Below are 25,315 nucleotides of genomic sequence, written 5' to 3' on the forward strand. Positions count from 1 at the left end.
AGGTTTGCATCATTTTGATATGGAAAGTTTCAATATTTTAGTATGTTAAAATTAGTTATAAGAGTAAAATAGTAACATTAATTACTGATCCCTGAACTAATACAAACTAATATTTGACCCTGTCTCATTTTATTATAACTAAAATAGTTTGTCACACAGGTCTGTTTCTTAGGACAATAATCTTGTGATTGCTAGGAAACATCATTTAATTCGAAGCATTTCACCAAAGGACTTCTATTTTTTGGATTAAAGAATTTCAATAATATGCTTTGCAAAATAAACATATAATATGAATGTATGCAAGACATACAGCCTAAAAAAGATACCTTTTCCAAGGACCCTCAAATAAGCTATCGTGAATAGAGCCAGTTTCAGAAGTTTGAATACAGGCGAGTTTTAATTTGTATTAAGATCTCACTAGCTTTAATAGCTCAGGAAAGTCAAGTAGCTTCTGTCTGTACATTTTCTTACTGTGAAAGTAAAGATAATGCTACTTAGTGCTTCACAGGGGGTACTGCGCAAATCAATTGGTTAGTGTTCTTAATGTTCTTAAAGCACTGCCTAAGTGCTAATCACTAGGGTGCATTGTATATCTCTTCGCAATTATCTGCCACCTTAAAATTTTATGGCTTATAAGGGTGTCTCACTCTTCAAATACTTAAAAAAAAGGTTAAGGAAAGTTCAAGAAGTTAAAAAAAAAAAGAAGCACATGGGCTAAGTTAGAGTAGAAGAAAGAGACATTTGGAATTTGGCACATTTTATTACCTGCTTTTCATTACACCAAGTTACATGCTTCCTAGACTAAAAACCAATTGACTTTATGTTTTAAATAGGTGAATTGTATAGCATGTGAATTATATCTCAATAAAACTATTATAAAAATAATAACATCCAACCTCATTATTATACCAGAAAAAAAAACATATACTCCTTTGAAGTGTGGATCATTATGCTAGGAAAAGGAATTTTATTCATACACATTGAGTCAAAATATGTGACATAGTTTTAAGAAATCAATTTATAATAGAACTAAAACAGTTACATGGTGCATTGAGATAAAGTTATAACTTACTTTTAATAATTTAATTACTAATTATAATCACTACATATTAAATCTCATTGATTAAAACAGTCTATCTTAAGGGGCGCCTGGGTGGCTTGGTCGGTTAAGCGTCCGACTTCGGCTCAGGTCATGATCTCACGGTCCCTGAGTTCGAGCCCCGCGTCAGGCTCTGTGCTGACAGCTCAGAGCCTGAAGCCTGTTTCAGATTCTGTGTCTCCCTCTCTCTCTGTCCCTCCCCTGTTCATGCTCTGTCTCTCTCTTTCTCAAAAATAAATAAACGTTTAAAAATAAATAAATAAAAATAAAAAATAAAACAGTCTATCTTAAAATCAACGAGACCAGATCTAGTAATGCCTATGTTTGCTTTTGCTGACGTTGATGTCTTAGAATATTATTTGGGAGAGAAATTCTTAAATGCACAGAATGAAATTCAGCTGAATTCATAACAGTAGTAGTAGTAGCAGTAGTAAGTACATGTTTGTATAGTGTTTATAATTGTATCAGTTGGAAATAAATGTGAAGGGTTTAAGACTTACCCTACTTGCAAACAAACAAGCCAGCATGCCACAATTTCATGGATGTCAGCGGAAGACACAAGACTCCTGGATCAGAGATAAAGGACAGTTTATTACCTATGGAATGGCAATAGCAAGAGGATCATTTTCTTGTGACAGTTCTCCAAGATTCAATTCCCCCAGGGTGACACAGAAAGGACTAGGGGACACCTACACATATACAGTGGGTTGAATTAAAGAAGAGGAACTCTAAGCTCAGAAAATTTCAATCTTGGGGCACCTGGTGGCTCAGCTGGTTAAGCATCCAACTCTTAGTTTTGGCTCAGGTCAGGATCTCACAGATTCATGAGTTAGAGTCCCGTGTAGGGCTCTATGCTGACAGCACAGGGCCTGCTTGGGATTCTCACTCTCTACCTCTCTCTCTGCCCCTCTTCCCCTCACTTTGTCTCTCTCTCAAAATAAATAAACTTAAAAAACAAAGAAAGAAAGAAAATTTCAATCTTTTCTTTCTGCTCCAGAGAAAGACACCCTCTTCCAATGCTGTTTGCTATACCAACATTCTTAAAAAAATAGCCCTGAACAAAAGGCTGGCAATGGCAATGCTCATAAGACATGCAGAAATTTAGAGAACCAAAACGAATTATGTTCTGACACTCGTGATACATAGTGACCACATATCTTGGTTTGCTTGGGACAGCCCAACCTATTACCTATTGTCCAAGCTTAATTATCAATAGCACCCCCTTTCACTCTCACAAATATCTCAGTTTGGACAACAAATTATATGGTCACTACATTTAAAATTCTTAAGAAATTCCTCTGCCTAGTCAGAGCAGTAATAATCTCACCAGTTAAGGTTTAGGTCAACCAAACAAGAATGAAGGTCAATACCAGACACAAAAGTTACCTGAAGATGGATTAAAGATTTTAATGTAAGACCTGAAACCATAAAACTAGAAGAAAACATAGGTGGCAAACTCCTTAACACTGGCCTTGGAGATGATTTTTTGGGTATGACACCAAAAGTAAAGGCAACAACAACAACAACAAAATAAACAAGTGGGGCTACATCAAACTAAAAAGCTTTTGCACAGCAAAGGAAACCACCAACAAAATGAAAAGGAAATATAATGAATGGGAAAAGATATTTATAAACCATATACCTGATAAGGGATTAATATTCAAAATACATAAGGAACAACTCGATAGCAGAAAAACAAACAATCCAACTGAAAATGGGCAGAGGAAAATTGTGGAAAGAGCCTAAATGTCCATCAACTGATGAATGGATAAAGAAGATGTGGTTTACATATACAATGGAATACTACTTGGCAAATGCCATTTGCAGCAACGTGGATGGAACTGGAAGGTATTATGCTAAGCGAAATAAGTCAGTCAGAGAAAGATCTCATATGTTTTCACTCATGTGTGGAACTTGAGAAACTTAACAGAAGACCATGGGGGAAGGGAAGGGGAAAAAAATAGTTACAAACAGAGAGGGAGGGAGGCAAACCATAACAGACTCTTAAATACACAGAACAAGCTGAGGGTTGATGGGGGGTGGGGGAGGGGAAAGTGGGTGATGGGCATTGAGGAGGGCACCTGGTGGGAGGAGAACTGGGTGTTGTATGGAAACCAATTTGACAATAAATTATATTCAAAAAAATAATAAAATGGTCAGAGGATATGAATAAACAATTTTATTTTAAGTTTATGTATTTATGGGGGGGGGGGGGAGGGGCAGAGAGAGAGGGAGAGAGAATTCCAAGCAGACTCTGTGCTGTCAGTGCAGAGCCTGATGTGGGGCTCCACCTCAGGAACCAGGAGATCATGACCCAAGCTGAATCAAGAGTTGGATGCTTACCCGGCTGAGCCACCCAGACGCCCCTGAATAGACATTGTTCCAAAGAAGACACACTAATCGCCAATAGGTAGATGAAAAGGTGGTCAGCATCATTAACCATCGGGGAAGTGCAAATCAAAACCACAATGAAATATCACCTCGCACTCGTTAGAATGGCTAGTATCAAAAAGAAAAGAAATAACAAGTATTGGTGAGGATGCAGGAGAAAAGGAACCCCGTGCACTGTTGGTGGGAATGCAGATTACTGCAGCCACTCTGGAAACCAGTATGGAGGTTCCTCAAAAAGTTAAAAATAAAAATTGTAGATCAATTTTTAAAAAATTTTTTTAATGTTTATTTCTGAGACAGAGAGAGACAGAGCATGAGTGGGGGAGGGGCAGAGAGAGAGGGAAACACAGAATCCGAAGCAGGTTCCAGGCTCTGAACTGTCAGCACAGAGCCCGATGCGGGGCTCGAACTCACAAACCGCGAGATCATGACCTGAGCCAAAGTCAGACGCCTAACCGACTGAGCCACCCAGGCGCCCCAAAAATCATAGATCAATTTAAAAAAAAAGAATGGAAGACAAAAGAGGGGAAAGTCAAATTATGGACATCATTTTAATAACCACTAAGTAAAAGGAACTTCAGGTACTTATCTAGGAAGAAAGAGATTATCTCAGGCAAAATTAAAAGCTGTTTTGATCATTAAGACAAGTCATTGAGAGGTGCCTGGGTGGCTCAGTCGATTGAGTGTCTGACTCTTGATTTTGGCTCAGACCATCATCTCATGGTGTGTGGGTTCAAGCCCCGCATCAGGCTCTGTGGTGACAGTGCAGAGCCTGCTTGGAATTCTCTCTCTCTGCCCCTTCCTGCTCACACACTCACTCTCCCTATCTAAAAAACAAAACAAAGCAAACAAAACAAACAAACTTCAAAAGACAAGCCACTGAAAGGGATGCCTGGCTGACTCATTCAGAAGAACATGTGACTCTTGGTCTTGGGGTCAGGAGTTTGAGCCCCACACTGGGTATAGACGACAAGCCATTAAAAATGGCGACTGCAGGGGCGCCTGGGTGGCTCAGTTGGTTAAACGTCCGATTTTGGCTCAGGTCATGATCTCACAGTTTGTGGGTTCAAGCCCCACATCGGGCTCTGTGCTGACAGTTCAGAGCCTGGACCCTGCTTTGGATTCTGTGTCTCCCTCTCTCTCTCTGCTCCTCCCCCACTCACACTCTGTCTCTCTCTCTCTCTCTCTCAAAAATAAATAAACATTATTATTTTTTTTAATGGCAACTGCAGGGGTGCCTGGGTGACTCAGACACTTGAGCATCCAACTCTTGATTTCAGCTCAGGTCATAATCCCAGGGTTACGGTATCCCATGTCAGGCTCTGTGCTAAGCACAGAGCCTGCTTAAGATTATCTCTCTCCCTCTGCCCCTCTCCCCTGCTCACACAATCTCTCTCTAAAATTAAAAAAACAAAAAATAAAAATAAATGGCAACTGCAGCTTTCAATAGCTGGTATAATAATTATATTATCTTGCCCAAACACTGTGCATCTTTATGAAAAAAACTGAGGTAATATTTATCCCAAGTATCCCCAAAACTAAGAAATAATTTTCTGACTCCTTATTTGGAGTTGTAAGGAATATTAAAAACATCCAGTGCGTTTCAGCCATATCCACTCAATCCACACCTGCTGGGTTCCCTGTCCTCTCTCACCCTTCCAGATGGTTCAAACTGACTTCAGCCACATTCCACTCTCGTCCTCATCCCTTTCCCCTACTCTCCCACTCCTGTGCTCAATTCTGACCCTTGTCTCTACAATCAATCCTGACCTTAGACAATAATGATTTAATGAGTTTTAACTCAATGCTATAGAACCAAGTTCAATGTACCCCTTTTGACTGGCCCAACTGGCTCAGTTTTTTGTCGTGTGCCCTTCGGCCTTATTCCATAGGGCCATGTCTATCAAGATCTCACTTCTGGCAAAAGGCCTTCTTGTCAGGCCCCTCTCAGGGAAGAGGAGCCTTGCAGCACATCCTAAATCCTGAGGGAGGAGGTTTTGTTAAACCCACCTGACCATGCCAATTTTCAAATAGCACAAGCTCCCGGATTCTCTGTACCTAAGCCTTGCGTGGCTTGTTGAAGGACAATATCCCCACATGGGAATTTCAAGATATGTATAATTTTACTGTCACGTCTTTGGCCTCATTTGCCAGCCTGGACTTCCTCTCTAGACCCACCCAGAGTCTCACAACAATGACCATTTCAAAAACCTCAGTTTGATTAGTCTTATTCCTTCTCCTCCTGACATTTCTACCCTAGGTGGCCTATTCGTGCCTGACTCTATTCTGAATCATCATTGAGAATTTCTGTATTGCTTTTCTCCGTTCACAACTATACCTGAAGAATTAATTACATGATTCCAGCAGGTTATCAGTATGAAGTCAAAAAAGTTTAACAAAATAGTCTGTATTGCAAAATAGTTTCAGTATGCAACAGATTATTAGAATGTCTAGCTTTGTTTGAGTTTATGAATTTTCAATTTATATGGGTCCTTAGGAAATCCCCTAAACCTCAATGTAAAATCAAATTTTGAAAACAGTAAAATTTGTATTTCTATTATTGCAGTTATGTTTTTAAAAAATCATGGGGGCACCTGGGTGGCTCAGTCGGTTAAGCGTCTGACTTCAGCTCAGGTCATGATCTCACAGTCTGTGAGTTTGAGCCCCGTGTCAGGCTCTGTGCTGACGGCTCAGAGACTGGAGGCTGCTTCAGATTCTGTGTCTCCCTCTCTCTCTGCCCCTCCCCTGCTCATGCTCTGTCTCTCTCTGTCTCAAAAATAAATAAAAACATTTAAAAAATTTTTTTAAATCATGATGTGAGGGGCACATGGGTGGCTCAGTTGGTTAAGTGTCCAACTTCAGCTCAGGTCATGATCTCATGGTTCATGGGTTCGAGCCCCACATCAGGCTCTGTGCTGACAGCTCAGAGCCTGGAGCCTGCTTCAGATTCTGTCTTTCTATCTTTCTCTGCCCCTCCCCTGCTCGTTCTCTCTCTCTCTGTGTGTGTGTGTCTCTCTCTCTCCCTGTCTTAAAAATAAGTAAACATTTAAAAAAATTAATTTATGTAAATAAACAAACAAACAAATAAAGTCATGGATGTGAGCAAAGCCAGAAAATCCACAAACATCAATGTACTTTATACATGAGTGAGAGTAATGTAATGTGGTAATGTAATTACGGAGTTGTTTTCTTTTTAAAAATATATCCATTCTTGCATTTTGATACAGAAAAGGAAACTGTAGTATTTATTTATAACACTTTCCAAGTATGCTGAGATAAGTCAATGAAAAATACTGTAGTTATCAATGCTTCCTTTTTAATGAGCTCTTCCTCAATCAAATCTTGATTTAGCTGTGTATTTAGAACACTCCCCCTTTCATATGCACATGTGTGTTTTTCCAGAGGCCCCAAAAGGTTAACAACTGTTATACATCATTATATACCAACAGTTTGGTCTAATGGATAAGGACTGAGTCAGCAATCTTAATATCTCCCTCTTAGCTCTATGACCCAGGAAAGCCACTTAACATCTATCACCTCGTTTTCACTTTCAAAATGAATAATAATAATTGTTGAATTAGGAAAATACCTATAAAATATATTAAGAGACTTTAGTGAAAAATGAGAAATGAATGTAAACTAATATATTATAAAGACCCAGTTCAGCTAGCCCACTTTTCTAATATAATATGTGAAATTATAACTTGATAGAAATGTGTTCTTGGATTACAACTAAATTATTGGCTAGGGAATATAGACTATTAGTATATTAAAACACTTTACTAAATATCAGAACATTTTGACATACATTTTCAATGAGGAACATAGCGTGGACATAGAAAGACATGTAATTCTTTCTTTAGCCCCAAATTAGGATTTATACTTATAAAGAAAAAAAATTGTTAATTGGTAAAATGGCTCTGTCAATTTGTAAAGGATAATCTCTGATTAAAATTTTTGAAGTTCCTTTAAAATGTACAGTAGTAATTCTATTGGTTCACCAATGGTAATGCTACTCTTAACAAAAATCGTGCTTGTTCAACAGTCATTGAAGAAATATTGCAGCAAAGATTAATTAGCATTCTACTGTCTAAAAAGTGTACCTTCAAGCTGTTAAATGAGTGAACAGAGATCTATTATGACTTTAACAAGAACGTTATTCTCCATGGGGATTACTGCTATTAACAGTAGGAAATGTATCATTTAAAGACATTAAAATTAAACGGAAATGTTTCACCCATTTAAATAAAACTCTTGTTCTTTACTTCACAATAAAACTTGCTTTTGCTAGCTTCCTTATTGTAGGAGTTTATGCAAAATTTCCCTGGTAGTGCCATTTCAGATTTATTTTCTATGGAGATAGTGGTAGAGAGGTATTAGTGTAATTTAACAATGTTTACAATCTGATACACGAGGACTCTCTCTATTCCAGCTACAAACATCATTGCTCCTAATGTAGCACTATTAGTCAGCTACTTACTTCACATTTCAACAAATTATTTACATTCAAGGATCTTAGATCCTAAATTTTTTAGCTTTCTTCCCCTGTGTACTAGATTCTATGTAGGGAATTTGACAAAACATAAAATGTATGTGCCAATATAAAAAGAACAAGTGGGGAGAAGAAAATAACCTCTATATTTTAAAATATTGGAAATGATGAAATACCATCTCCAAAAACAAATAGGAAAGTATTGTAATTTATTTTCATTCCCCATACTGGCCAGAGTGCAATGAAATGGACATTTATGTTCACTTCATTTTGGGAAATAAATTGGCCCTTTCTGGAAATCAATTTGGTTATATGAATCAAAAGCCTTATAAATCATCTCACTCTTTGACCCAGTATTAATACTTCTGGGAGTCCATCATTATGAAGTAATGCAAAATGTTGACTATCCCCAAAGATGTGCCACAATTGCTTATAATAGCAAAATTCTGGAAACAATCTAAAAGCCGAACAAAGGGAATGCTTCCAACCAATTATGGTAACGGAAATAATGGGATATTTTACAGCTATTAAAAATTATGCATACAAATATTTTTAGATGAAAAGCCAAGTGCTTATGATGCAATGTTAAGTGAAAAGGGCAGGATACAAAATTGTACGTGTTCTTTGATCTAAATGGGAATGGAAAGAGCAAAGTGGATTTAAAAAGACCAAAAGGAAATATGCCAAAATAACAATTAAGATAACTTCTAGGTTGGGGAGACCATAGGTAAATTTTTTCTGGTTCTTACTCCTCCTTTTCAGTATTTTCAAAACATTTTGTAATGAGACTGTAGTGTTTTCATAAACATAAATTAATGGCTTAGGAACTGAAAGCAAATAACGTTTACTTTTAAAAATGTTTATTTATTTATTTTTGAGAGAGAGAGGGAGGGAAGGGCAGAGAGAGGAGAGAGAGAATCCCAAGCAGGCTCCGTGCAGTCAGCACACAGCCTGAGGCAGGGCTCGAACTCACAAACCGTGAGATCATGACTTGAGCCAAAATCAAGAGTGGGACACTTAACTGCCTAAGCCACCCAGGAACCCCAAATGCTACTTTTTTTAAAAAATGGGGACATGGTCAAATTTTAAAAAGCAAATTACTTAAAAGTAGATATAGAATGATCCTATTTTTGTTTTGGTTTTTGTTTTTTAAGTGTATGAAGTAGTCAAGTTCATAGAAATAAAAAGTATAATGGTAACTACAAGAGGCTGAGGGGCGGGAGAAATGAGTTGTTTAATTGGTATATAGAGTTTCTGTTTTGCAAGATGAAAATGTCTGGGGATCCTTCTCATAACAATGTGAATATACTTAATACAACTGAACTGTACACTTAAAAGTAGTTAAAATGGTAAGTTTTATGTTTTTTACAACAGTTTAAAAATATATATAATTATATAAAAATGTGTATGTATGTGGGTGTACAGTAGAATAAAATACCATATTGTCAGCAAGAGTTTTCTTAGAAGTAGGGAAAAGGGATGGTCAGGAGGGGGCTTTTTTTTACTTTAAATACTTCCAGGTGCCCCACATGGAAGTCGGTTATGTGTCCAACTTCGGTTCAGATCATGATCTCGCAGTTTGTGAGTCTGAGGCCCCCATCAGGCTCCGAGCTGACAGCTCAGAGCCTGGAGCCTGCTTTGGATTCTGTGTCTCCCTCTCTCTCTGTGGCACCTCCCCACTCACACTCTGTCTCTCAAAAATAAACATAAAAAATTTTTAAATATTTCCATATAATTCAAATATTTTTAGTGAGCCAGTATTACTTTTATACCTTTTTTTTTTTTAACTTTAGGGTAGGACCTAGATCCATTTATGGTTTCTTGATCCTAATTGCTAAAACTTTCAATGAAAGAGTAACAAGCTAAGTCACTTGTATCCAATTCAGCAGTCAATAGAAGCATGCAGCCTGCAGATCAAAGCAGGATTGAAAAACATTTAGACACATGTATCATTTCCCTAAGAAGTTACCTGAACTTCCACATCAACTTTTCAATGTCAATGTGTTAGGTAGTTAAAGAAAAGATTATTGTATTTAGAGGAAAGAATGTAATAGATGAAAAATATCAAACTGCTTACAACGTTATTGATCAGTTCACATTCAAGTATAAGAATAAAAATTGAATTGGACAAATGCTAAGTACTTACCAAAATTACCTACATAATTTCAAAAATTCATAAAGTGAACTAATTAATCAATAGCAGAAATACAACCATTTGTAATCAAAATGTATATTTCCATTGAGTATGGCTGTTTTATTTACAGCACCAAGCAGCACATTAACAGATACAGAGAAGAATCCATGCATCGGGCTTGGTGACCATATCTCACCTGCTCAGAATTATGACAATCACTGTCTGAACTCTCTGGATATACTAACCAAGAATATTCATTCATTCATTCACTTATTCAACAAAACTTTACTGAGCAGCTACCACTGTGCCAGATATCATGTGAGTCTAAAACAAGAGTATCAGTTTTAAAATATTTCACGAGGATGCCTGGCTGGCTTAGTCAGTAGACAGTGTGACTCTACATCTCGGGGTTGTAAGTTTGAGCCCCACGTTGGGTGTAGAGATTGCTTAAAAATAAAATCTTTAGGGGCGCCTGGGTGGCACAGTCAGTTAAGTGTCTGACTTTGGCTCAGGTCATGATCTCACGGTCCATGGGTTCGAGCCCCGCGTCGGGCTCTATGCTGACAGCTGAGTCTGGAGCCTGCTTCAGATTCTGTGTCTCTGTCTCTCTCTGCCCCTCCCATGTTCATGCTCTCTCTCTCTTTCTCAAAAGTGAATAAACTTTAAAAAAATAAAATAAAATCTTTAAAAAAATAAAATATTTCCTAGGTACCACCTATGTATTTAGCACTGTGCTAAGTATGTGGTGATTGTTATAAAGTAATGTAGAAAGGTAATTATCATCTCTAAACAATCAGCATTTATTTTTTAAGAGAAATTTATTTATTTATTTATTTATTTATTTATTTATTTATTTAGAGAGAGCACAAGCAGAGAAGAGGGGCAGAGGGATCTCAAGCAGGCTCCATGCTCAGTTGTAGAGCCCTACACAGGACTTGATCCCACAACACCAGGATCATGACCTGAGCCAAAATAAAGAGTCAGACACTCAACTGACTGAGCCACTCAGGTGCCCCTAAACAATCAGCAGTTAAAATAGAACTTTAGGGGTGCCTGGGTGGCTCAGTCAGTTAAGTGTCCAACTTCAGCTCAGGTCATGATCTCATAGTTCCTGAGTTTGAGCCCCACATCAGGCTCTGTGCTAACAGCTTAGAGCCTGGAGCCTGCTTCAGATTCTGTGTCTCCCTCTCTCTCTGCCTCTCCCCTGCTTGTTCTCTGTCTCTCTCTCTCAAAAATAAACATTAAACAAAAATTTTTAAAAAGAACTTTAGAATTAGAAAGAATATTTTAGCAGGAATTTCTTACTTTTTTGGAGTGAATATTTTTTAATGAACTGATAATTTTATTAGACAGTATTCCAAGTATTTCTTACTTGGCGGAAAAAAAAAAAATCTGCAACCACATATGAGTTTCCTGATTTTATTTTAAAATGTTAGAAGTTCACGAAATCCAAAAGTCTAGAAATCATTGTCCTAGAGGTCAGCTAGGAAAAAAAGCATATTTTTAATCCCATAAGCAATTGAATGGTCTCTAAGTAATAGAATGGTGAAATTGGGGCAATTTAATGGTGACAGATTAGAGGCCCATCATTTGTTGACATCTACTTGATAATTTTAGGAGAAGTAATTTAATAAAATGTATAAAAATACACAAAAATAAGAAACTATTACACAGAGTAATTTAACATAGAAACTATCAAATACAAATGGTCCAAACTATTTCCAAACACACACACATCTGTGCAACTCAGCAACAATAAGGTTAGTGTGTGTGTGCCAAACTGAGATATCAGGATCAACTTAACAAACATTATGCACATCTGTTTCCCTCTATTTTTCACGAAACTTAAGGAAAAGAGTAAGTTTGGAAGTGTTGCCTCTAATTTTTCCAAGCCACTAAGATGCATTATTATTTATTTAACATTTTTGTAAACGGAGTTAGTAGTACCTCAGTTTTAAATCTGGATCATGACATTGGCCCAAGTATAATTTGTCACTGCCTTGGCTTTCTCAGAGTATACGATAAGAGAAAAAGTAAAGACTGATAAACCCTGTAATGTGTTCTGTGTATGTGTACCAAGAACAGTTCCACAAATCACGGGATGAATCACTGGATTGCAGGAGACGGCGTCTGCCAAGCATTTTTAAAGCCAGCATTTCTATAGCTCCCTTTGTTCCTCCCTTGCTGTAGGGCAGATGTCTCACACAGTTTAGAACATCAAATAGTGGCTAACCATCAGGACTCAATAATTTGACTGTCAAATTGATAGCTTCATTTTTATTTCTCTTCTGAAATATGTTTGTTACCTCTGATTTTCTTCTTGTATCATTTTTCTTCTGTGAAGCTGCTCTTTTAATTTTTTTTTCTTTATACAAGACTCATCAAGCTACCTGCTCTGGGCTTTGTGATTATCTCTTGAACACATTTCTTTGCAATATGAATTTCTGGACATGATATAAGTTACATGATCCCAGCCTTGATCTTCAAGGAAACTTTCCAGCGAGCTGTACTTGTGGTTTCTTGAGGGAACCTGCCTGGAAAGTACCAACATCTGCCCATTAGAATCAAGCCTTTGTCCTCACCAGTAGTTCAGAACCCGGATGACATTGGAATCGTCTTCTTCCTTTTCTTCTTTAATGTTTATTTATTTTGAGAGAGAGAGAAAGAGAAAGAGAGAGAGAAAGAGAACAAGCAGGGGAGGGGAAGAGGGAGGAGAAAGAGAGAATCCCAAGCAGGCTTCGTGTTGTCAGCGCAGAGCCTAATTCAGGGCTGGATCCTACAAGCCATGAGATCATGACCTGAGCAGAAGTTGAACACTTAACTGACTGAACCACCCAGGCACCCTTAGAATCACCTTCTTAATCAGCTTCTTAAACACATGGAAGTCCAATCTCAGCCCAGTTCATTAAAATCAGAAATTTGGGGGATGGCACCCAAATATTTCCTAACTTTCTCTGCTTTGCAGCCAGATCTGCAAACCACTTATAGCAGGTGGAAATCAACTATTTCTTGGTGACTTGTCTTTATTTCTTTATATGTCTGTCTCTGCTAATAGACTATGAACTCCTTGAAGATAGCATCTGGCAAACCAGGTTTTCAATAATTTCATTAAAAATGAAAATCCACATTCCTTTCCATGTTTTTCATGGCCTGGTATAATCTTTTCCCTGCCTGTCCACCTCACATCTCCTCTTGCTCCCAAGTTTCTTGCAAACATGCCAAATTTATTACTATCTACAGGCCTTTGCATTCACTGTGCCCTCGACTAGAAACACTCTTCTCCCAGTCCTTTATTCCTCTGGCTCTTTCTCATCATAGAAATATCTTCTCTGTTCTTAGAAAGTTCTTTCCAGCGGCGCTTGGGGGCTCAATCGGTTAAACGTCCAACTTCAGCTCATATCATAACCTCGCAGTTCGTGAGTTGAAGCCCCGTGTGAGGCTATGTGCTGACCACTCGGAACCTGAAACCTGCTTCGGATTCTGTGTCTCCCTCTCTCTCTACCCTCCTCTGCTCACACACACACAAACATACTCTCTCTCTCTCTCTCTCTCTCTCAAATAAACAAACATTAAAAAAAAATTTTTTTAGGGGCGCCTGGGTGGCGCAGTCGGTTAAGCGTCCGACTTCAGCCAGGTCACGATCTCTCGGTCCGTGAGCTCGAGCCCCGCGTCGGGCTCTGTGCTGACAGCTCAGAGCCTGGAGCCTGTTTCCGATTCTGTGTCTCCCTCTCTCTCTGCCCCTCCCCTGTTCATGCTCTGTCTCTCTCTGTCCCAAAAATAAACGTTAAAAAAACGTTGAAAAAAAAAAAATTTTTTTTTAACGTTTATTTTTGAGACAGAGAGAGACAGAGCATGAACAGGGGAGGGGCAGAGAGAGAGGGAGACACAGAATCGGAAACAGGCTCCAGGCTCTGAGCTGTCAGCACAGAGCCCGACGCGGGGCTCGAGCTCACGGACCGAGAGATCGTGACCTGGCTGAAGTCGGACGCTTAACCGACTGCGCCACCCAGGCGCCCCTAAAAAAATTTTTTTTTAAAGAAAGTTATTCCCAGCCTATATAAAATGACTACTCCCTCTGCAGTTTCCATCACCTCCCACTGTCTTACTTCTTTCATGGAACTTCCTCTATCAAAAGTTAACTTTCTAATTTATTATGTACTTATTTATCATCTGTTTCCACCCAGCCATTCCCCACACCCTCACACTAGGTTGAAAATTCTAAGGAGTCAGAATGTTGACTTTGCCATTACATTGCTAGGGCTTACTTATTATGCCTTATATTTTGGAATGAACATTGAATAAGCATATGAATGAATGAAAGCATCACCCCAGCAGACTGTTCAAAAGTTCAAGACCTCTTGGCCTATAATTTAGTAACATCTTTTTGATGTGACTTTCTTATCACTAGATCTCCCTTTAAGTAAGTGTCAATAAATGCACCATCCCATTTTTAAAGTTATTTAATGTTGCTTTTAATTCATTGCACTGGCTTTTTTTTCTATAACTTACAACTTCTTTTGCCCAGACCAACTAGTATTTCCTTATGTCAACAATTTTTAAAAGTACCAAGAAACATGGACACCTGAGTGGCTCAGTTGGTTAAGCATCCGTCTGACTTTGGCCCAGATCATGATCTCACGGTCATGAGTTCGAGCTCCCTGATTTGGATCCTCTCTCTCCTCTCTCTCTGCCCCTCACCTGCATTCTCTCTCTCTCTCTCTCTCTCTCCTCTCTCTCTCTCTCTCAAAAATGAACATTTAAAAAAAGTACCAAGAGGGGCGTCTGGGTGGCGCAGTCGATTGGGCATCCGACTTCAGCTCAGATCACGATCTCACGGTTTGTGAGTTCGAGCCCCGGGTCGGGCTCTGTGCTAACAGCTCAGAGCCTGGAGCCTGCTTCAGATTCTGTGTCTCCCTCTCTCTGTGCCCCTCCCCCACTCACACTCTGTCTCTCTCTCTCTCTCAAAAATAAATATTAAAAAAAATTTTTTTAAAAAGTACCAAGAAACAGAATATGAAAATCATACACCACCCTGCTGTAGCTTATTAAGATTTGGAGGCTGATAAATTATGATTATCCAGTGTTGTATTCTATCCAAGCAAGTCATTAGCATCTTTCTAGACTGGCCTTTAGTTCATTGTCTTAAAACTAGAAAATATCCTAACTCTTGTAAATTTATGTATTAAATATATATCATATATAACTATACATTTATAATTTACATAACTTATACATAAATATATGTAACATATTTACTATATAAAATAATATATATTTAAAATACATCAAAATAAATCAGTTTTTATATATTAAAACTTGAATTGGGCACCTGGATGGCTTAGTCAGTTAAGTATCCGACTTTGGCTTAGGTCATGTTCTCACAGTTCCTGAGTTTGAGCCTCACATGGGGCTCTGCACTGACAGCTCAGAGCCTGGAGCCTGCCTCAGCTTCTGTGTCTCCCTCTCTCTCTGTCCCTCTCCCACTTGTGTTGTCTCTCTGTCTCTCTCTTTCTCTCTCTCTCTCCCCCCTCCCAAAAATAAATAAACATTTTTTTAAATAAGTAAACGTTTGTTTTTTACTTGAATTAAGTTATATTTTCAGGGTGCCTGGGTGTTTCAGTCAGTTGAGCGACCGACTCTTGATGTTGGCTCAGGTCATGATCCCAGGGTCGTGGGATCGAGCTCCAAGTTGAGCCTTGCGTCAACCCCTGCATCAAGCCCTGCATTGTGCTCCATGCAGAGCATGGAGCCTGGTTGAGATTCTCTCTCTCTCTATCTCTCTCCCCCTGCCCCTCTCCCCTGCTCAAGTGCATGCTCTCTGTCTCTGTCTCTGTCTAAAATTTTTTTTAAAGAATTTTTAAAAAGTTAATATATTTTCATTTCCTTTTAACATGTTTGAAGGTTTAAAATTTTTTTTATTTTAAGGTCAATAGACTTTACAAAAGGATCAATCTCTAATTCTTTAAAGAAATTTAGTGTGGAAACGAGTTAAAATTCAGAAATTAATTTTATAGAGAAAAGAATCTATTCCATAAATTCAAGTTCAGCTAAATGGCTCATATAAGAATCAGGATAAGAAAAATACCAGGGGTGCCTAGATGGCTCAGTCAGTTGAGCATCCGACTTCAGCTTAGGTCATGATCTCACGTTCCGTGAGTGAGTTCGAGCCCCACATCAGGCTTGCTGCTGTCGGCAAAAAGATCGTCTTCAGATCCTGTCCCCTCTGCCCCTGCCTCACTGGTGCTCGCTCTCTCTCTCTCTCTCTCTCTCTCTCTCAAAAATAAATAAACATTAAAAAAAGAAAAGAAAAAATACAAAGCAAGAGATAATCAAGATTAAATGTATTATATCATGTGATATCTACTACTGTTTACTACCCTGTAATCTAATATTCAACTTTTTTTTTTCAAGTTGCTTATATTACATCTAGATACTCTTGGATCATACACATCATCCCTGATCAAATGATCATGGAGAGCCTTGCTTGATATAATGGAATTCAAATTTTACCTTAGGAGCAATGCAGTGCCACTGAAGGGTTCCTAAGCAAGAAGAAATACTATCATTTCTGTGGATTGGGAGCTGTGGAAATTTCATTCGGCAGGATGGAGACTGGAATTGAAAGGAAAAGAGCTAAAGGCAGGGAATCCTAAATGGGAACTATCAACCTGGAATTGGATAGTGAACATGAGAAAGAAACAGATTCAAGAGACACCTAAGGAGGTAAAACAGAAAGTTATCATTGCTACCTATTATATATTATCCCCTTTTATTTACACTTTTTGTGCCTTTTACATGTGGGGATTGGGTTCAAAATTTAGGAATTAAAGTTATTTCACATGAAAGACTGATGGAGGCGATAGCTTGTTCCCTATTCTTCCCCAAATCCTAGAGGAGCTACAGAAGCAAAGCTACAACAGATTCACAGAGCACTGGTAAGTATAGCATTAGAATATCTGACGAGTTATTTCTCTTGTCCCTTCTACAATTCGTAATACATAACTTGTACACAAAAGTAATACATAAAATTGACAAACAGCAATACCGTCTGTTTGTCTGCACACCTGAAGGACTACAGCAGCAGCCTCCTAAGGCTGTGCTGCAAAGGATACAATGATCTGGAATAGTCCGCGGAGCTGGTTTTCTTTCCTAACCATGTCTGCATGTCCAAATTCAAAATATATTCCCCAGCTCCTTTCATCTGCCATCTCTCCATGCAGCTATCTCAGATCCCAGAATCGAAAAGGAACAAATCTTTTCCTCTTCAGAATGCCCATATGCATTTTACGACACTTCGCGTTCTACTTTGGGTAAAGGTCTTACCTCTACTCCAGTAGACTATAAGCTCCTTGTAACCAAGGTTCTTGTCATTTCTTCTTTAATTTACCCAAGTACTAGCATAGTGCCCAGCACATAACAGAAATTCCATAAATATCTGTCAAATAAATAAATCAATAGCTCTTTCCAGCTGCTCTTCCCACCCCTGCCTTGTTTCACCTGGATCAATAACAATGGCAATGCTGTCAGAGATCAAAGGCTCATGAGACTTTCTGAATTATAGGTTCAGGGAACAAGGTTCCCTGGAAACTTTGCAGAAACTAGACCAGATATTTTACTTAAACCACATATTTAAACTTTGACTTGTAATCTCTCTGACAACAACTCCAACTGAATTTTTTAATGTAAAAATCCTAACCCCAAGTTTCTTCTAGAATTTGATTATCCCTGCATATCAAACTGTATACAAGAAAATGTCTCAAGCTAGCCAGATTGGGGTGCCTGTATTGAAACCCAAGACAGTATTAATACATCAAAATAAATTTTGAGTTTCCTACTCATAAGTAGTTTTCTGGAGAGATCAGTTTCCAGAAAAGAAAACAATCAGTTGAAATCTCAAAGGAGGAAATGTTAAGTCCCTTAAAAAAAAAAAAGACAACTGTTAAATATGATTCAAATCCACCCACCTAGCAGCCATGGTACCTTTCAAATGTCTGAACTGCTTCAGTAGGAAACCAGCCAAAGTTCTGTCCATGTAGGCATAGAATACACCTGTCTTTTTAATTCCTTTCATATTGTTTGGAATGCTGCAATCTTTTCAGTATTGTGAATACTCAGTAGGCTTGGTACTGGGTCAGAGATGTATTTGGCTTCTGTGGTCTTAGGAGAAAGGAGTTGAAGCTCCTGATGCCCCAGAATGTTTGGATTTCTGGCTAAATCATGCCCAGCTGTAGTAAATAACAATGATAAAATAAGGCTACTTTAAATTTTTTTCATAATGAGAAATGTAGGGGTAAAATGGCATGATACCTGGGATATGCTTTAGAATATTTCAGCAAAGGGGGAAAAAGAGATGATGGATGAAGAAAATGACAAAATCAATATAGCAATTTAATTTGGGTAGTGAGTACATGGGGGGTTCGTTATACCATCTCTGTACATTTGTGTATGCTTGAGCGTTTTTTTTCCTTTTTAAGTGTTACATTATTGCAAAAACAACTTCAGATTAAAAACAGCAATCCAGACAAATAGTGCCCAAAGTTCTGAATCATTCTTGAAAACTGCAGGGTGTATTCCATCTTGGTCCATCCATCTCAGTTTAGCTCTAGACTCATGTCCTTAAAGTTGGCGTCTCAGTTTTTATTTCGTCTGTTTAATGAAAACAAAAATGCTTGCAGAGAGTCAAATGGATCTGTGGCCCAGACACTGAAAAACAGCCAGAAATTTCAGGATGTCTCTTTATATCTGTTGAGTTTCTGGGGACACAGTATCTTCTTTGTACAGGTAGTTTGCCTTCTGCTTATGGTGGACTTACGTTGCTTTTGCTATCTGACATCTACTCTGCTTCCTATGACAACAGCTCCTCAATTCCCATTTAGGGATCTACTCCGGCCCCATTCCGAAGAAGCAGATTCTATCTCTGGATCTCAGGATAGAGTTTAAGCCCAAGACTAAATCGATCAGAGCATCCCATTCCCCCAGCCACCAACTGGTTCCTAAATAGGCACATGACCTAAATCAGGCCAATTCCGGCTAAGGAGGTTTAGGTCTTAGTCTCCAGTTTGTGCTTTGGGAAAGTGAACTCTCTTTGTCACTGGCTTTGTTACTGGGTTGATGTGTTCTTGCAGTTGCTTGAAGCCATCTTATACAGCTTGGCAATGAACCGAATACAGCAGAACGTAGCTATATATCCACTGGAGGGGAAAGGAAGACACGTTCTAATGATACCACATGAGCCTGGACCAGCTGTCCTTGAAGACTGTCCCTGGCCTCTCAGGTGAGTCAAGAAGTTACCTGAAGAGCTCTAACACATAGCATAATCGCTCTCTTTTGTAATTAAGCCACACTAGTATAGTCAGATGGCTTGACAGCATAGCACTTTGTAAAGTCTGCACTCCAAAGGAAGATGCATAAGCTTAGAGCATAATTCTTACCAAAATACCTGAATGAGTTCTGAGAATGTGGCATCAGGATCACCGAATTCCATCATTATTCAACCAATATAGCACGCCTACTCTGTGACTGTGCTAGGTGCCAATTCCAGCAAAGTCAGGGCAGCTCGGCGATGGAAAATAAATGCAGTCCCTGAGTGTTTCTATTTACTCAGTGACATACCTAGCTCTGTTTGAGATTTGAAGTTTATTTCTTTGAGAGAGAGAGAGAGAGAGAGAGAGCGAGAGCAGGGGAGGGGCAGAAAGAGAAAGAGAGAGAGAGAATCCCAAGCAGGCTCTGTGCTGCCAGCGCAGAGCCCAACACAGGGCTTGAAATCAGGAACTGTGAGATCATCCCCTGAGCGGAAATCAAGAGTGGGATGCTTAACCAACTGAGCCACCCATGCACGACTGTTTGAAATTTTTATAACAAATAAATTTAAGAACATTTCAGTAACATAACTGTTACTGGCCCAACTCCCTCCTGGATGATTGGGGGTCCAAATGACACACCTAGGCTGGGGTTAGAAGAACAGAGGTGAGCATTTGCTTAAGGCTTCCTCTAGCCCCTGAGCCTAGAACAAGGAAGATCCCAACAATAACTTCCAGTAAGAAAGCTGAGTCCAAAAAACCCAATCCCACCTAAGCAATAATGTGAGGGGAATGGGCACAGTGAGACAAAAGCAAGTGGGAGCCAATGGACAGTTCCGAAGCAACTGGTTGGAACACAAGATGGAAGAAGTTGAAGAATCTCTGAGACCCAGGTTAGTACACCTTCAACTCATACCTGAGAAAGGACTATAAAGTTACCAATATATTTCAGACAAACGGTAGAAAAATATTGTAGAATCATCATTATTTTTATTACTTTTCTGGAGGAAATTCACTTGTCTAAATGAAAACCAAAGGGCACCAGGAAGAGAAGGAGAACCCATGGATTTCCTATCCTGTTACATGTTTTTGCTTATTTAGGCTATGAGATGGAAATGGTAAATTAGCAATCAACATCCACTACAACTCCCCTTGGGGGTGCCTTCCAGTACTGCAGAGACTAGAAAGCTCACATTCCCTTGCAGCAAGAGTTCTGAAATCGGGATCCACCAAGAAGATGTACTCACATGAGATCTTGAGATCTGGAAGGTGGGAAAGAGGTGGGACCAATCACCCTGCTATTCTTTCTCTTGCTGCTAGCAGGTAGGGCTGGGGAGGAGACATATTGGATTTTTCCACAGCAAAATTCCAGCATCCAGTCACTAGTTTTGTTGAGGCTACTGTGGTGGGCTTTTGGATCCATAGTTCTATGGCAGCCTCCTGATTCCTGGCCTTCCTGATCAAGTAGCAGCTAACACTTCAGGCTAGTTCCGCAGTACTGTTCTGGGAGTCACTCCTGCAGACTCTGAGAACACTGAGCTCATAACTCCAATTGCATAAAGACAAAATTCTCTGTATTTAAATCTCTTCTTACAAGAAGAAAAATGGAATGGTCTCTCCTTCCTGAAACTGAACCATGAAACATTCTACTTCCTAAAGCATTCAAGATTTGTGATGATACACAAGTCAAGCCAAAGATGAGTCCCACTTACAGGGAGGTATCATTTGGGCAAACAAGATAGTGCCTACAAAATAAAAAGCATTGGGGTGTATGCAAATGAGCGGAGCAGCTGAACACACAAATTGCAGAAGGAGCTGATAGCAAGACTGTGTCTCACGATCTCTGTCCTCAGGTAGAAGGGTTTCCATGGGGCACACTTCCATAATGTCAACCCATCCGTTTACCAGTATTAGCCAAGTTAATGAAGTCACCAGTACTCACTTGTTGTCATTTCCCTATTGTAGGCACTTAGGCCCAATGTGAAACATTAATAAATTGAATAGGTCACCAAATACAGTGCTCTGGTCAAGATGGAGCTGTTTGTTAAAGGTTATGAATCAGATTAAAATCCTCATTTGTCACAGAGCCAGGGAAGTAATACTCTTCTCTGAGTCCCAGATCCCTCCACACTTTCCACAAAACTATTATATAAACCCAGATTACAAGATTATTAGAAAGCGTTACCAATTAGAGTATGCACATCACTACCTGTTTCTCTCATTAAAAGGACAGCAAAGAACAATAACCATGAAATGCCATCCTGAGAAAAGCAAGGGTTTGGGAGTGAATGTCGCAGTTGAATTTGGCATCCTGCAATGGCCCCGGAGGGGAGGTGATTCAGCTTAAGTGTGGTATTTGTGAAGATATGATTCAAAACCTCTGCTATTTTTCAGCACTGCAATTAGAAGGCAGCAGTTCTCCCTGCCCCCCCCCACCCCCCCACCCCCCCCACCGCCCCACCCCCATGGAGTCAGAGTGGGAGCTCCAGCTCTACTGTGTTTAGCACAGCCTCAGGTCACAGACCCCACAAAGACCCTGCAGAACTTCCAAAGTGACTCTGGCAAATTCCAAATGCAAGATTGACTTGCAAGCTACAGTGTTCTTTGAAAAACTGAAAACCAGAGAAAGTTCAGAGAAACAGAGTATTGCTATGATTGTTTATTGTTTGTGAATCATTTTTTTAAATGCATTTTGCACTTGGAGGAAACTGTATAGATACCATCCCAGTTACATTTTCCCTGATTGATATATGAACATTTTAGTCATTACGCATATGCTAATAATACAAATAATGTAATTTATATCTTTTGTTAAGGTGAGTGTATCTACTTTTCATTTATGAGAATCCTAGGAAAAGAACAGTTACGAAAGAGAAACTCTCCACTTTAATCACTGAAAGCTAACGAGGTAGCCTGCATTCCTATTCCTTAGCTCCTCTGAATGTCTATCCCCTTATTAACATCTCTGCTTTATTACAATAACTGTTTCATATACCATTTCTGAAATAAGGGAGCATAGCAACTGAGCCTAAATGCATATTCTGCAGCCCTGTATATGTGTTTCCCAAAAACCATAGTTACTAACCAAGTTATAAAGATTTAAGCAAGAAATTTAAAATGTAAGCAAGACTTAGGAATAAAGAGCTACCAAAAACAAAACAAAGGGTACATTTTATCATAAAGTGCCATGGACAATTTTGAGCACTTTAGAATATATCGTTCCATTGCTATAAAATCAATTCTTGATGAGTGTATGTGCAAAATGTGTACACGCACACAGTACCAATATTTGCAGATACAGTCAAATTAGAGTGTTTTAAACAATATAAAAACTTGGTGAGTGTACTTTTATGAATCTTAACAAGCTTACAAAGGAGGGAACAGCCTAATAAACATGAAACGTTCACAATTCTGTCTGTTTGGAAATTTAAAAAAAAATAAAAAAGAGCATGGAGTTGACATCACTGTTTGTCACCTAATCTGTGTGTCAGACCTTGCAAGTGGTTCTGCAGTTGCCACCCAGTGGGGGCCTCCAGGCCTGTTAGATATCCGATTCCTGTGCTCTGCAACATATCTAACTCCTGCACTCAGAGGGGCTCAGGGTCATTCTTAGGTCATGGTGGTTAAAGATGGCTGTCAATTCACTGCTTGGGCTAGGTTTCAAAACTCCTTTATCTCTGTTGTATTGATGATTCCTAGTGATAGCTGAGGAAATTAACCACACCATCCATATGCATCTTAATGGCGTGTTTTGTAGCACCAAAGTGACTGTATTAAAAGCTCAGTGTGCTGTATTTGAAACAGTCTGTCACCCTCTGAAAGCTAAGAACTGGAACAAATACACTTTTATCTGAATAAACAGTTATGGCTCTATGCTGCCTTGCAAATTTTAAAAAGGAGGGTTGTAATAAAACAAGTTTAAACTAGCTGATCCTGCCTTTTCTCAGTGCAAAAGTAATTATTATTCAGTCAAAAAATATGCAGTGAAAAAGAGTAATTGCATAAGAAGATATTATAATCCTGAGACTATCCACCTGGTGTTTTTATTTTGATGAATACTCTTTTGGATCCCTATGACTGTGCAACTTAATGTTTGTCACAATTCTCTACGGCTAAGGAGAAAGACAAGCCTTAATTGTAAATTTGCACATGCTTTATTGCCAATGCAATGGCATGAACACATTTAACAGGACTGCCATTCCATTTAATTACTCTGATTTTGACATGGACCTACCACGTATAAAATTGATGGCATGAATTACAAGCACCATAAAAAATCACTGCTTTCTCTTCAAGGGGTGAATGTTAAGGTATTCCTCCATATTCTCTACAGCTATCTGCATTAGGTGAAGAAAAAATAAAGCATGGTAATAGGATAGCCATCCTCAAATTGCTTCCTTCCAAGCTGAGTTATGCTTGTGACATGACAATGATGCATGGTCTTTTTTTTTTTTTTTTTTTTTTTTTTTTTAGCTTACCTGGGTAAGATCTATGACATCTAAAGAAAAATAAATAAACAAATAGGCAAGCGGACAGAAATAGAGAAGAGCCTTCTGCCAAATTAATCCTGTGTTTCATCTCTATTATAGTTGCCATTTTCTTAGCTTTTTCTCAGCAATATTTGATGGTACTCGTTACACTTTTGCCTGAAACAGGTGAAAAAAAGCTAAGGAACTGGAACTGCTCAAGATCTGTGCGGATGGAAAAAAAAAAAAAAAAAAAAAGGATCTGTGCAGATGGAGATGGGGTATGGCAGGGCGATGGTAACAGTCATTGCCAGAAATCTAAAACTGACAGTAAGAGGAAGTCAGCAGCTAATTCTACTCAAGGGAGAGAGTGGTGGTGTGGCACCTGGCATTCTGGCGTGTATAGCCAAAGGGAAAGGTGTCAGTTATTGGCTGGAGGGGCATATAAAGTGCTGGCTTTCTCTTCCATAAGTTGAGGGAAGAGCTTTAGTAGCACATCAATGTTTTATGTAGTCACTTTAAACTGTCTGCTACTTGAGTTCATTTTCTACATTCTTGTTTATGACTCACTAAAAAAAGAAGCTAGTGTCTTCTTAAAATGTTTCCATAAGCCTCCCGCCACTGCCCATGGGAAAAAAAATCTAAATTTCTAAATACATCTATAAATCGATTATCCACATAGATGATGAATCAAAGCATTTCCTTTTTTTTTTTTTTTTTGGTCTTTTAAACTTGAAACTGTCACTGAAAATAAGTTCATATTTATTTGGCTATTGATCAAGTAGAAATCTTCAATAAAGATATTCTGTGGTTTCATCCAAGCTTCCTTTGTCTTTCAATTAAGAAATGGTTTTATGCTACACAAATAGGGTGAGATAGTCAGAGGATTAAATCAATAGACTATAAATTATGAGTAAAAGAAAACATCAGGTCACTGCCCTGACACAACAGATTTATTATTAAAGTAGGTAACTCCATGGCAATTCACTACATTAGTTTTTATAAAGTAAGAGACACGGAGAGATCAATGATAACTTTGGCTTACTGTTGCTTTTAATGGTTCATTTATAATAGCTACTTATCTCCTATTATTTTAGCTTGCTATAATAATGTCAAGCCAAGAAAAAAAGATAATAACCATTATGGGAATATATATTTAATTCAAGTCCGACTGACTATTCTTTAATCTGATTCATGTATTTGTAGAGTGGCCAGAAATACTCTAAAATGCACAGTGATTCTTAGGTATACATAAAAACTCCATTATACAGTCTACATTAGGTGTAGAGTACAAAAAATCTCGCAGTTTTTAGCTGTACTCTCAGAGGCATATTTTCAAATGAATAACTACATTGCAAGGCCCACCCATAGCCCACCAACTCAAACCTGCTTGGTGCTATTAACATCAAGAATAACAGCTGAGGGGCACCTGGG

General features: G+C 38.7%; 1 long non-coding RNA gene across 1 annotated transcript in view; it reads right to left on the reverse strand.

Moving 5' to 3' along the window:
• Positions 1–1,599: 1,599 nt before the first annotated feature.
• Positions 1,600–25,315, reverse strand: part of LOC128775534 (uncharacterized) — a 36,638-nt gene continuing 12,922 nt past the window's right edge. The window contains exon 3 of the long non-coding RNA XR_008420280.1: positions 1,600–1,665. This is a non-coding gene — a long non-coding RNA (uncharacterized LOC128775534). The remainder of the gene's footprint in view (positions 1,666–25,315) is intronic.

Source organism: Panthera pardus, unplaced genomic scaffold, assembly GCF_024362965.1.
Source record: "Panthera pardus isolate Hobbes unplaced genomic scaffold, ASM2436296v1 HiC_scaffold_8, whole genome shotgun sequence".
NCBI lineage: Eukaryota > Metazoa > Chordata > Mammalia > Carnivora > Felidae > Panthera > Panthera pardus.